The sequence below is a fragment of the Hydra viridissima genome, unplaced genomic scaffold, assembly GCF_058129835.1.
Source record: "Hydra viridissima isolate aposymbiotic clone 2 unplaced genomic scaffold, HvirCarnegie_v1 scaffold_1, whole genome shotgun sequence".
Taxonomy (NCBI): domain Eukaryota; kingdom Metazoa; phylum Cnidaria; class Hydrozoa; order Anthoathecata; family Hydridae; genus Hydra; species Hydra viridissima.
The window spans coordinates 28,470,018-28,482,156 of NW_028324300.1; the positions used below are offsets into that span (position 1 = coordinate 28,470,018).

The window sequence follows — 12,139 nt, forward strand, 5'->3', positions numbered from 1 at the left end:
TTTTAAGTTACATTTTTCTCAAAATTACATATTTTTTATAAAACCATGTCATTTGAAACAAGACACCCGTGTTATTTTTTGGATTTAATGTTTTTAATCATTAGCTTGCAGCAGCCATTTTCATTTATTAAATTTTATTTAATAAACGAAAATTTTTAAAATTTAATAAACGAAAACATTTATTAAATTTTATTAAATAAACGAAAATGGCTGTTACTAGCTCATCGACTGCTGTCTTTGTACGAAATGACTTTTGCTGCTGCTGCTGGGAATTTCTTGGAGTGAGGACCAAGTCTTTATACCCTGTAAATTCAACAATAGAAGATCTGATGAAGCTGTATATATATCCTGGGTATTCCCTTGAGATTTGTAATTACCCAACTGTAGTATGCTCTAGTTGTAGAAGAAACCTTTACTTGATGAAGTCGGGAAATACACCCAAAGGCTCGTGGGGAGAGAGAGAATCAAAGGTAATTCTCATATTTAAAAAATAAAAATATTTTTTAAACTCATTAATTTTTTAAAGTGTTATTATAAAGTAAGCCTATTAATCTCTAAAAAGTTTCATGTTTTATTTAAAAAACCATACCACTATTTATATTAAATCATTCATTGTAATGAAGCATTTATCTTTATATAATAATTATGTATCTAAATACCACTTTTGAAGGTTGAGTGGAAAATGCTGACCAGGAATTCAGCTTCAATGTTCCAAAGTAGTGAAACAGAACCAATCATATCTTCTTCACTAGATAACTTAAAGCTCTGTGGAAAATGTTTCTCAATGTTATCACCTAAACACACCCACAACTGTTCTTCTTCAGTTGCTGTAACAAACTTGATCTCTCTTGCCAAGAGTTTGGGATGCATTCAAGCTGAACAAGTTGCTTCAGGCTTATTAAAAGTTAAGATGAAAGCTGACTGCATTCCAAAAGGAGCAACTTTTTCTTTATCAACTGGTGGAAACCCATTGGTTGTAACTGTTGGATGTCCTGCCAACAAGGTAAATCGAAGAACAGTAAAACAAGTATCTTTACAGGTTATAAAAGAACTTCAAGTAATATTGGAACTTTCTATTAACGACACCAAACAGTTAATATCTTCTCTTCGGAAAGGATTAGGGAATAAGACTGCTGTAGAACCTAATATTTTTGGCAAATTGAATGATCTTAAAGAATCCATATCACATTTTTATAATGTAGAAAAGGTAATTTATAAGTATTAATCACAAAAGTGCACTTTCAGAATGTTCTAACATTTTGTATGAATATGTTTTATATGTAGAGAGAAAGAGATCCTCCACCATGAATTTGTGATGGCTACACATACAAATATTGTAACTATATAATGTGTAACCATTATAATTTAAGTCGTTTTTTTTGTAAAATTAAGTGCAGCTAATATTAAATTGACTTATATATAAATTAGAAATTATTGTTTTCTTTTTTGTGTAATATACATTTAATTGTTTTATGTTAAAGCTTTAATCCCTAAATTTTCCCAATCTGGAGATGCTTCAACAAGTCGTTGAATGTGAAGGCTATTTTTTAGTGTATAAATAAATAATGACATTATTTAAATATTTTTACAGATAGGTTTTCCTAGACAGTGAAGATCGAAAAGTTTCAAAGGATCTTGTGTATGTTCAAGAGACATCATCTTTCATACTGGATTTGATAAATCAACGTGCTCTAGACCTTCATTCAGCATTTGTACGAATTTCTATGGATGGTGGAGGATCTTTTTTGAAAGTTATAATTAATGTCTTTGATGCAAATGAAAGAACAAAGTATGCAATTTACATGAATAGTGGTGTTCAGCGTTGTCTAATTCTTGCAATAGTTGAAGATATTCCTGATACAAACCATAACTTAAGAAAAATATTAGAAAAACTCAATTTGCAAGATTTTTGCAAGATCAAGTTTTTTGCAGCATTTGATTTAAAGTGTACCAATGCTGTGTTTGGTCTGTCAGGCCATACAGGAAAAAGAGCTTGCCTGTGGTGTGAAGGGTTGAGAAATGAAGAATGTGAAAAACTAAGAACTCTCGGAGTCTAGATTACTGGTTTGAAAAATATGTTGTGGAAAATAACTCCAAGAAATCTAACATGCAACATTATATGAATGTGATATATCCAAGGATTCTCTACCTAGAGGAGAATCCAGATACTCTAATTCAGCACTTAGTACCACCTCCTGAATTGCATCTTTTGATTGGAGTTGTATCTACTTTAGGATGTCTGCTTATGAATACCTGGCATGAATTTGATGACTGGGTGAAAACTAAAAATGTTCTTCAGAGAGGGTACCAAGGTAGAGGTTGGGATGGAAATAATTCCAACAAGATCTTGAAAAACCTGGATGTGTCAGATTATAAGTTAGCATTTGCTCATTTAAAAAACTCCTTCCTATCTACCCAAGATCTTGCACAGGTTCTATGGAAAAAAATTTCAGTAAGTTGGAAGTTTCACATTTTGCTGTGTCATGTTCAGCCCTTTGTTGAATACCGTAACTGTGGCCTATCCAAGTTTGCTGAACAGTGTGGAGAAGCCATTCATTCTAAATTTAAGCCTACATGGAGTAAATTTAAACGTAAAGAAGAGCATACTCGACATGGAGAGCAACTACTATCCTCTGTAGTTGATTTTAATGGAAGAAGAATTTAACATTAACTTTGATATGCAGCCCTAGAAACAAAAAAAAGTCAACAAGTCTAGGATAGTGACTATAATCCTGTCAAAACGGCTATTTTCATAGCCACAAAATTTGTTTAAAAACATTACAAATGGCTTGTTTTGTAATATCTCAAGAGCTCTAATTCACAAGAACTACTTTCATTTTAGGCATGTATGTTTTTATAGTGTGCCACAAGATTCAGCAAAAAGTTAGGGGAGCGGGGAAAAAAAAATTAATTTGCTCCTATTACATGTTTGAAAAGCTTTTTCAAATACAATTGAAAAGGTTGCTAATAGTAATACCTACAATAGAATCTTGAAATAGTTTAGGAATCAACAAATGATTTTAATGGAAGAAGTGTTTAACTTGGTTATGATAATTATACGTGATAAATACATGTAGAAACTTAAAAATTGATTTTTCCAACCTTGGCACGTAAACGAGATTTTAAAAATATTTTTAATTAACCATATACATTAATACTAAACTAATAAAAAAGATTTTGGTTGAGTGACACGACATAAAACCTGGCGGTCTCTTTGGCTCACAGTGATAACCTATTTAATACTTTTGTTGTTTACCGCAATAATACGTTGTTTACTAATGCTTGAGGCATGATTTTTTTGCAATGACTTTGGAATAACTGAAGAAATTAATTTTAATATAACGCTGCTTTGCAGAAATAATAGAAGTACTTGCACCTGTCAAATTAGCAGTAGATGCATTATGCAGACGAGATGCTAATATATGCACTGCAGATGCAGTACTCATATTTTTATTCCAGCAGATTGTTCAAAAACAATCTCTTTTTGCTAATAAAATATTCCAAGCTATAAAAACAAGAATGGAAAAAAGACGATGTGAAGAAATTTCTGGTATTTTAAAATACCTTCAAAATCCAAAATATGATGCTGTGAATGATGAAACAAAAGTCTGCAGAATTTTTGGAATTCCTCCTCAAACCCTTATTAGGAAGCAGATAAAAAAAACTTATTGAGAGACTAGCTGTTTTTAAAAATGATAATTTAGAAAAATCAAGTATTGATGTTGATGAAAATATAATGGCTGTCGTTAGAAATGAAGAATCGCAAGTTCCAGCCTCCTAGTCTTTAATAGAAAAGTTACAAGAACAAATTGCACAAAGCATGAAAGCCATTAAACCAGAAACACAAACTTCAAATTTAATGTCAATTATAAAGAAAGAAATGCATCTGTTTGAAAATGGTGGAAACCGGGGGCATAATTTGGAATTAGTATACCAGTATTTGTTATCTATTCCACCGACGAGCATCGAACTGAGCGAGCATTTTTTGCAGCTGGGTATTTGGGAAGTAAAATAAGGAGTAAGCTAAATGACCAAACCTTAAATGCTCTACTATTCCTCCGGGCATATTTTCAGACAAAAAAAGAAAGTTTGTAAATAAAATATGAGTTTAATATGAATTGTTTTTTTTGTTTTACATTTATTATTTAGCTAACATTTATTTATAAATATAAAAGAGAGATTTTCTTTAATTTTTGTTACTTAATATTAATAAACAACTTATTTTGTTATTTTTAACAAAGTAGCTTGTTGCTACAGCTGCTACATCGGTAGCCAAGTTTAAAAAAATTTATGTTCACAAATTTATTTTGAAATTTTGATTGTTTAGTGACTTTAGTCAAATACACTTTAAATGTTCAAATGTTGTTTACATATCCAATTATTTGATGAAGGTTATTCTGTAAAGTCTATAATCTTAAAACATAATATGGAAGGTACCGTATATATATTTCTGTTAATTTAAGTTATTAAGGCATAATGAAATTAAATAAAAAATTGATAACATCAAAAAGTATTTTCATTTAGGGTAAAGTGAGGTTAACTGGGTACAGGTGTTAACTGGGCCACTGGCTGTTCATACTTCTGCAGTTTGAATACACCGCTTTTATTGATGTTTCCCAAACGATCCACTAGGTGGCACTACTTGCTGCTGATTTTGAATGCAAATGGCAGCCATTTTAAAATTTTATTAAGCATTTGTTGTTCTTGGAAGTCACATGTATTGATTTACTGCAGCGTTAGAAAGTTGATAGAATCTGTGTTTATCAAGTTTTGTGAGTTTTAATAACTGATTTCTGAACTTTAATATAGTGCCTATTTGAATAATTATCACAAATTACGCAAATATTTAAAATACTGGTAAGTTTTTGTAAAAATATGAATTTTGATATAGTGGGGTTGAGTGGGCCGGCTATTCATGTGGTTATATGGGACGGCCCACTTAACCCCACCAATAAAAAATTAATTTAATATAATCATTTAATTAACATTTATATCAACTAATTATGTTTTTTTTTTATTCCAGTTTATAAATAAATTAAATTAAAATGCCCCGTCAACGTCAACGTACCACAACGCACAGATCGTATTCCATTGATGCTTTAAAAACGGCAACTGAAAAAATTATAAAAGGAGAACTATCGATAAGAAAAGCAGCGGCCAGTCATCAGATACCAAAAAATACATTAGCCAGGTATGTGCTCAAAGTTAAAAATACACCTGATGGAGTTAAGGTTAATTTTCGACCATCAAATGAACATTTACTCGTTTTCAACTCAAGTGAAGAATTGCTATTGAAAAAATATATTCAAGATGCAGTCAACATGCACCATGGACTTTCATTTACCCAAGTTCGTCGCTTAGCTTTTGAGTTTGCTATAGCAAATAACAAAAACGTGAAATGTAATTGGACAGAAGAAAAAATGGCTGGAATAGAATGGCTGCATTCATTTATGAGACGACAGAGTTTGGCGCTAAGAACCCCCGAACAAACTAGTCTTAGCCGTTGCACTAGTTTCAATAAAACTAATGTTGGAGCATTTTTTTCAAATTTAGAAGGTGTTATTAACCGATTTAATCTACAAGCACAAGACATTTTTAACTTAGATGAGACTGGTCTCACAAGTGTACATAAACCAGTAAAAGTTTTGGCTTTAAAGGGGCAAAAGCAAGTTGGCCAGGCATCATCAGCTGAACGAGGTGTCTTGGTTACAGCATGTTGTATTGTTGGAGCTACAGGAACTGCAATACCTCCATATTTGCTGTTTCCCAGAGTGTTTTTTAAGGAACACATGATTAAAGGCGCACCTGTTGGAACAAAAGGTGCAGCAACAAAATCTGGATGGATGATTTCAGATATTTTTATTGATGTCCTCAAACATTTTGTCGATCACGTAAGACCTACAACAGACAGTCCAAAGTTGATATTATTAGACAACCACGAGAGCCACTTAAGTATTGCTGCGTTAAATTATGCAAAGACTAATGGCATAATGTTGCTGACCTTCCCTCCGCACTGCAGCCATAAGTTGCAGCCTCTGGATGTGAGCGTATTCGGTCCCTTAAAAAAACACTACAACAGAGCCTGCAATGATTGGATGACAAACCATCCTGCGACTCTAATCACAATTTATGACATAGGAGAATTACTGGGGACTGCTTTTCCGTTAGCATTTACGCCAAGGAATATTTCCCAAGGGTTCAAAGCAGCAGGAATCTATCCATTTGATTCCCAAATATTTACAGAGGAAGATTTTTTAGCTGCAACAGTTACAGATAGACCAGATCCAACTGTTTCAGATACAACCATTGAATCGACAACATTACCCTCAACATCAGTATCAACCACTATAGAAATACCAACCTCACTAACTGACTGTCAACTTATTTCTCCGGAACAAATACGACCATTTCCTAAAGCCGGAATGCGTAAAAATAACAGAAAACCAAAGCAGAAAAGAAAGTCTGCTGTTTTAACGGATACTCCAGTCAAACGGCAATTGGAAGAAGCTGCACAAATGCGTGCAAATAAATCTAAGCCTAAGTCCATTGCCCCAAGAAAAGAAAAGCGTAAAATATTAATAGAGTCCAGTGATGAAGGATCATCAGAAGTAGAGTATGCCGATTCTTCATCGGATATTTCAGAATTATCTTCTGGAGAAGATACGGATGATTTTAACCAGCCCATAACCGTCGATGATTTCGTGCTTGCTATGGTGCACGGAGCTAAGAAAAAGTCTAGCAGGCACTATATTGCCAAAATAATTTCGAAAACGCAAGATGGTTTTAGCGTTAAGTGGCTGAAAAATCAAAATAGGACAACAAAATTTTATATTACAGATGAGGAGCTGACCTTCGTTCCTGCATCCGATATTGTTCGAAAATTGCCAACTCCTCTATTTCACGGAGAAACGGGACGATTCGCCAATTTATATTCCTTTCAATTCGATTTTTCCAATTATTCCATTGTTATGTAAACATAGTGTTTTATTAATGTTTAATAGTTGAAATATTCATACAATTTTTTCACATCGAAGGTGTATTTTTTCACTAATTTGTGTTTTTTTTATTGTATAATTTTATTGTTATCACGTTTATTTTGTTTATTAATTCTATCTTTCTTAACTAAATATATTATCAAAATAAAAACTAATATTATTGTAGTTTCACTAGTATGTACCCAGTCAACCCCATAGGGTGGCCCAGTTAAACCCGTCACTGTGGTTAACTGGGCCACGGGACACATGTCTAAAAAATGCAATATTTACAAGGCCACAGCATATATTAATTAATTCATTTGAATTTATTAGATGGAATATTAATATTCTCATAGTTATAAACAGAAAAAATATTGAAAAGCAGTAATTTGTTACAATTACATCACCCAAAAAAAAACTGCACCCAGTTAACCTCACTTTACCCTATGCAGTATTAACTTCTGTTTTTTAGCAAATACCTCACATTATATACAATCCCGGGATCCCGGGATTTTATTTCCCTCAATCCCTCAATCCCGGTATCGTAAATCAAGCCCGGGATTGCAGTCCCTAACTATTACTATTTTTATTTTGGATTTCTGCAATTTTGGCTAATATTGATTGATCCTAGCATATTTGATTTATGCTGATATTTGTTTAAAATGTTTTAATTGATATTTATATATAAATGTTATTTGTTATTTTAAACTTAAATGTTCTTTTTTCTTGATAAGAAAGTAAACATAATACTATATAGAATGTGTCATAGATTAGAACCACATCCATTATGTTTGCCATTATATTACTAAATGTTATTACTAATATGTTGCTATAAATCATTCTTTTGCTATATGTTACTTTTTGATAAACATGCAAAAAAAGTATTTTTATTTATCAACTATATTTTATCTTACAGATTTCCAAAAGACTTATTGTTACGAAATAAATGGATTGCTGTCATGGGTAGAGAAAATTTTATTCCAACAAAAAGTTCAAAAATTTGTTCTGAGCATTTTACACCGGATTCATATGTTGTTAGCGGTTCGAGTTCAAAAAAGCAACTTAAAAAGGAAGCTATACCAACTGTTTTTAATTTTCCAAGTAATTTGGTGAAGAAAATTCACCCTAGAAAACCTCCAGCTAAAAGAAAAATTTTAAATAAGAGTGAAATTAATATCAAAACAATAAAAGATGATACTTCATTTGAAACGACCCTTGAAACAGCCTCCTTAGACAGAGCTAAAAGACAGAGCTGCAATACCTTTAGCAATTTAAAAATAATAGCCTTAGAACCTCGTCCAAAAAGGAGAAAATGTTGCCTGAATGATTTTAAAAAACACCACTCTTTTAATATAACATTAAAACTAATTTAAAAGCAAGAAAAAAAAATTAAAACTTTGCAGCAACGAAATCGGCAACTTCACAAAAGAGTATCCAACTTACAATCTTTCCTTAAACATTTGAAGGAAATGCAAATGATTGACGAAGAATCCTCCCTTAAGCTTTCTGTAAGTGATAATTACTAAAAATATAAAGTAATAATCTATGTGAACTTTTAATTCAAACTTTTTAACTAGGTATAGGTAAAAATTTAATAGACATTTTAAAATTTTAATTTTTTGTAGAACACAATGCCTGCTTCTACAAAAACTTCTTGTAAACAATTACTAAAATCCAAATGCACTAAAGAATATCTAATGGAGTTGAAAAGCTTCGCTCTTACCCTAAATTTTTATTCTCCAGAGCTTATCCATATGTCACAAAAACATTTACTAAAATGCTTCCTCATCCAAGAATACTTCAAAAATGGTATCAAAAAGTCACATGCGAACCTGGATTTCAATCTGAATCAATTAAGGTACTAAAACTGAAAGTAGCAGAACTAAAAGAAAAAGGTAAATCATGTTTCTGCTCCCTTAATGATTGATGAAATGGCAATTCATAAAAAAAATAGAATGGGATGGTGAAAAGTTTTCAGGGTAGGTTGTGTTAATACAGTTATATATAACTGTATATAACAATTATATAAGTACACAATAGTGGAAAGTTTGTCTTTGTTTAATCAAAAAAAATTTAACTATAATTTTAGGTATGTTGATATTGGTTCTGAACTTCAAAGCAGTTCTGAAGTTGAAGCAAAAGAAGCAATTGTGTTTTTGATTAATAGCTTAAACATTTCGTGGAAGCTATCAATTGGCTACTTTTTAATAAATGGAATCTCAGAAGTTCAAAAAAGTAACTTAGTAAAAATGTGTTTAAAAATATTAGAAGAAACTGGCGTCACTATAACAAGTTTAACTTATGATGGTGCTTCGGCAAATATTAGTATGGCTAATCATCTTGGAGCTGATTTATCAAGTTAACTCTACTTTTACATACTTTCCACATCCAGTTTCAAAAAAAACAATTTTTTTTTTCATGGATCCTCCGCACATGTTAAAACTTATAAGAAATACATTAGGTTTGCACAAAATAATGTTCGGTAGCAATAATGAACCGATAAAATGGGATTTTATTGAAAAATTAGTAACTATTCAAGAAACGGAAGGCCTTCATTTAGCGACAAAAATTGCAAAGAGACATAAATTGGTTTTAGGAAAAAATGAAAGTCAAGCTAGCTGCACAGACATTCAGTCAAAAAGTTGCAAATCCAATAGAATATTTACAAGAAAGTCAGCACTTGAAGGATTTTGAAGACAGCAAAGCAACAGAAAGATTTATTATTGCTACCAATAACATTTTTGACTTCTTAAATAGCAGAAATTTGTTAGCAAAGAATTTCAAGTTAGTTTACAACATAATAAAGAAACTATTTTCAAAAATAAGAGTCAATAGATTATTTAATAACAATTAAACGTACTAAAAATGGAGAACCTCTGCATTTAAATCATAGTAAAACAGGTTTTATTGGGATGATTATAAGCCTGAAATCATATATGGGAATATGGAATTATTATGTTCAAAATGGTAATTATTGTCTTAGGAATATTTCAGCTTATAATCTCAAGACCATTTGGAAGTTTTTTTCAGTGCTATAAGGAGCCATGGAGCCATGGATATAACAGTAATCCCACAGCAAAACAGTTTCAAGTTGCCTACAAAAAATTGTTCATTCATAAAAGTGTTTCAAGTTCTTCTTAAAACAATTGTATTGAACAGGCACCATCAATAATTTTAGCAATGAGTTCTTCAAAAAATATTAAAATGAAAACAATTGATCATCAGCTTATTGAAGATTTTGATAAAGAAAAAATTTATGATGACCATGAGTATGCTGTAAATAGTTTAAGTTATTCAAGAAGTTTATCATTATATGTTAGTGGTGTTGTGGAATATATTGCTGGATTTATTGTTAAAAAAACTAAAAAAGTTTTAGATTGTGACATTTGATTAACCTTAATTCAATCACAAATCCCAACTTCAACATTAATTAAAAAAAGAATTACAGTGACATTAAACTATGCTTGGTTCAACCCTCCAAAGAGTTCAGATTTGAACATAATTGAGCATATTTGGGATTACCTGGACAGAAAGGTTGAACATGCTCCCCGAAATGCTGAAGAATGCTTTGAAGTACTTCAAAGAGAATGGCACAACATACCCCAGGATTTTATAACTAATTTGTATGAATCTATTCCCCTGCGAATATCGGCTGTGATTAAGGCAAAAGGAGGACAGTAGATATTAAGAGTTTTTTATGAAGTTTGACATTAAAAAGTTTGTTATTGTTCTATATTTTTGTGTGAAATACATGTGTTTTAATAAGTTTATAATATAGAACTACAAACTTAAATATTAAAAAAGAATTCTCCGGGATATTTTGAAAAATGTAAGTGGTCTAAAACCTATTCACAGTAATGTATATTACCAGAATTTCTTGCATACCCAGATCACCTTTCGATTTAAATAGTTTTATAAAAAATAATATAATATAAAATTGAATGATATACTGAGATGAAAAATAAAACAATAAGTAGTTAAGAAAGTAGGCTAAAGTTCAAAACTGTTTTAAGCCCATGTCTTCAAAGAAGATATTTTTACAAAATGTTAACATAAATACATTTTAAAGGCTTTTATATGAATGTTGTAGAAAATATTAGAGTTTTAGACACCTTTTTACCAAAGACTTTTTCAGAATAACATTGTGGCAATTTCATTTGTTTAAGGTAGAAATATTCATTTCGTTTCAGTGATTTTTTTTTTATTGTTAAGGTTTCTTTTATTATTTTTAAGCTTTCTTATTGTTATTGTTAAGCTTTTTTTATTAAACATTTATAAATTTATCTTTATATTAAATCCAATGTTACAATAACAATAATGAACTAGTTTTCTTATAAAAATATTTTTTATTGAAAACATTGCAATTGAAAAATATAATTGTATAACTATGTTTTTATGTTCATATCAGGTCTCAATCAACTGGAAACTGTCTGTACAGTTCTATCTCATTAGTTATCACTGGTAATAATTCTGTTGTAAATGATTTAAGATTAATGACATCAATCGAGCTTTTCTTAAATGTAGACTACAAACTCAAACCATCCAACTTTTCAATCTGTTTTTTGTAACAATAGAAAGGATTTTCCTTGTTTGAAAAACATACTGCCGTTGTCAATATCAAAAAATTCTTTAGATACAAGAAAGGAAGGCAAAGAGTAAGTACAAGAAGAAGCTGTTCATAATTGCAATGATAAGAACTGGTCCTCTTTCGTTTGTGTTCTTGGGTTATCAAGCATATGTGGAAAAAAATATAGATTGTCTTTACCCAGAAAATGGCCTTACTAAGTACAAACTATTATTTAGCAAAATTATTTATCCCCGTATGACCTCTTTTGAAAATTATTCTTTTTTGTTGTGAAAGGTTTTCAAATGATTTTTCTGTCCTCTTTCAAAACAATCATTAAGTTCCATTAGTACTAAGAAATAATTTGAAACGTAAAGCTTTCAATGAAAGTAGCAGGATGTTACAGACTAAAATTACTTTTCATAGCAAATCCAAAGATCATTATGACCTTATGGAACCTAATTTAAAAAATAAATCTTCGCATCTTTGCAACCAATTACCAATACCTAGTTTTAGTAAAGTAACTCAAAACACTCATTGGCAGAAAAGAAAATTGCTGCCACAAAGGGTTACTCTGGCAAGCTCCAGAATAACTCTTTGA

At 30.9% G+C, this 12,139-nt stretch overlaps 2 pseudogenes across 1 annotated transcript; both read left to right on the top strand.

The window, feature by feature from the left end:
- The first annotated feature begins 206 nt into the window (after positions 1-206).
- LOC145187742 (uncharacterized) lies at positions 207-3,878 on the top strand (annotated as a pseudogene). Its single transcript, XR_016444749.1, has 3 exons — positions 207-470; positions 671-1,207; positions 1,596-3,878. The product of XR_016444749.1 is annotated as an uncharacterized LOC145187742 (transcript).
- Positions 3,879-10,154: 6,276 nt separating this feature from the next.
- On the top strand, positions 10,155-12,139 carry LOC149894320 (uncharacterized; annotated as a pseudogene).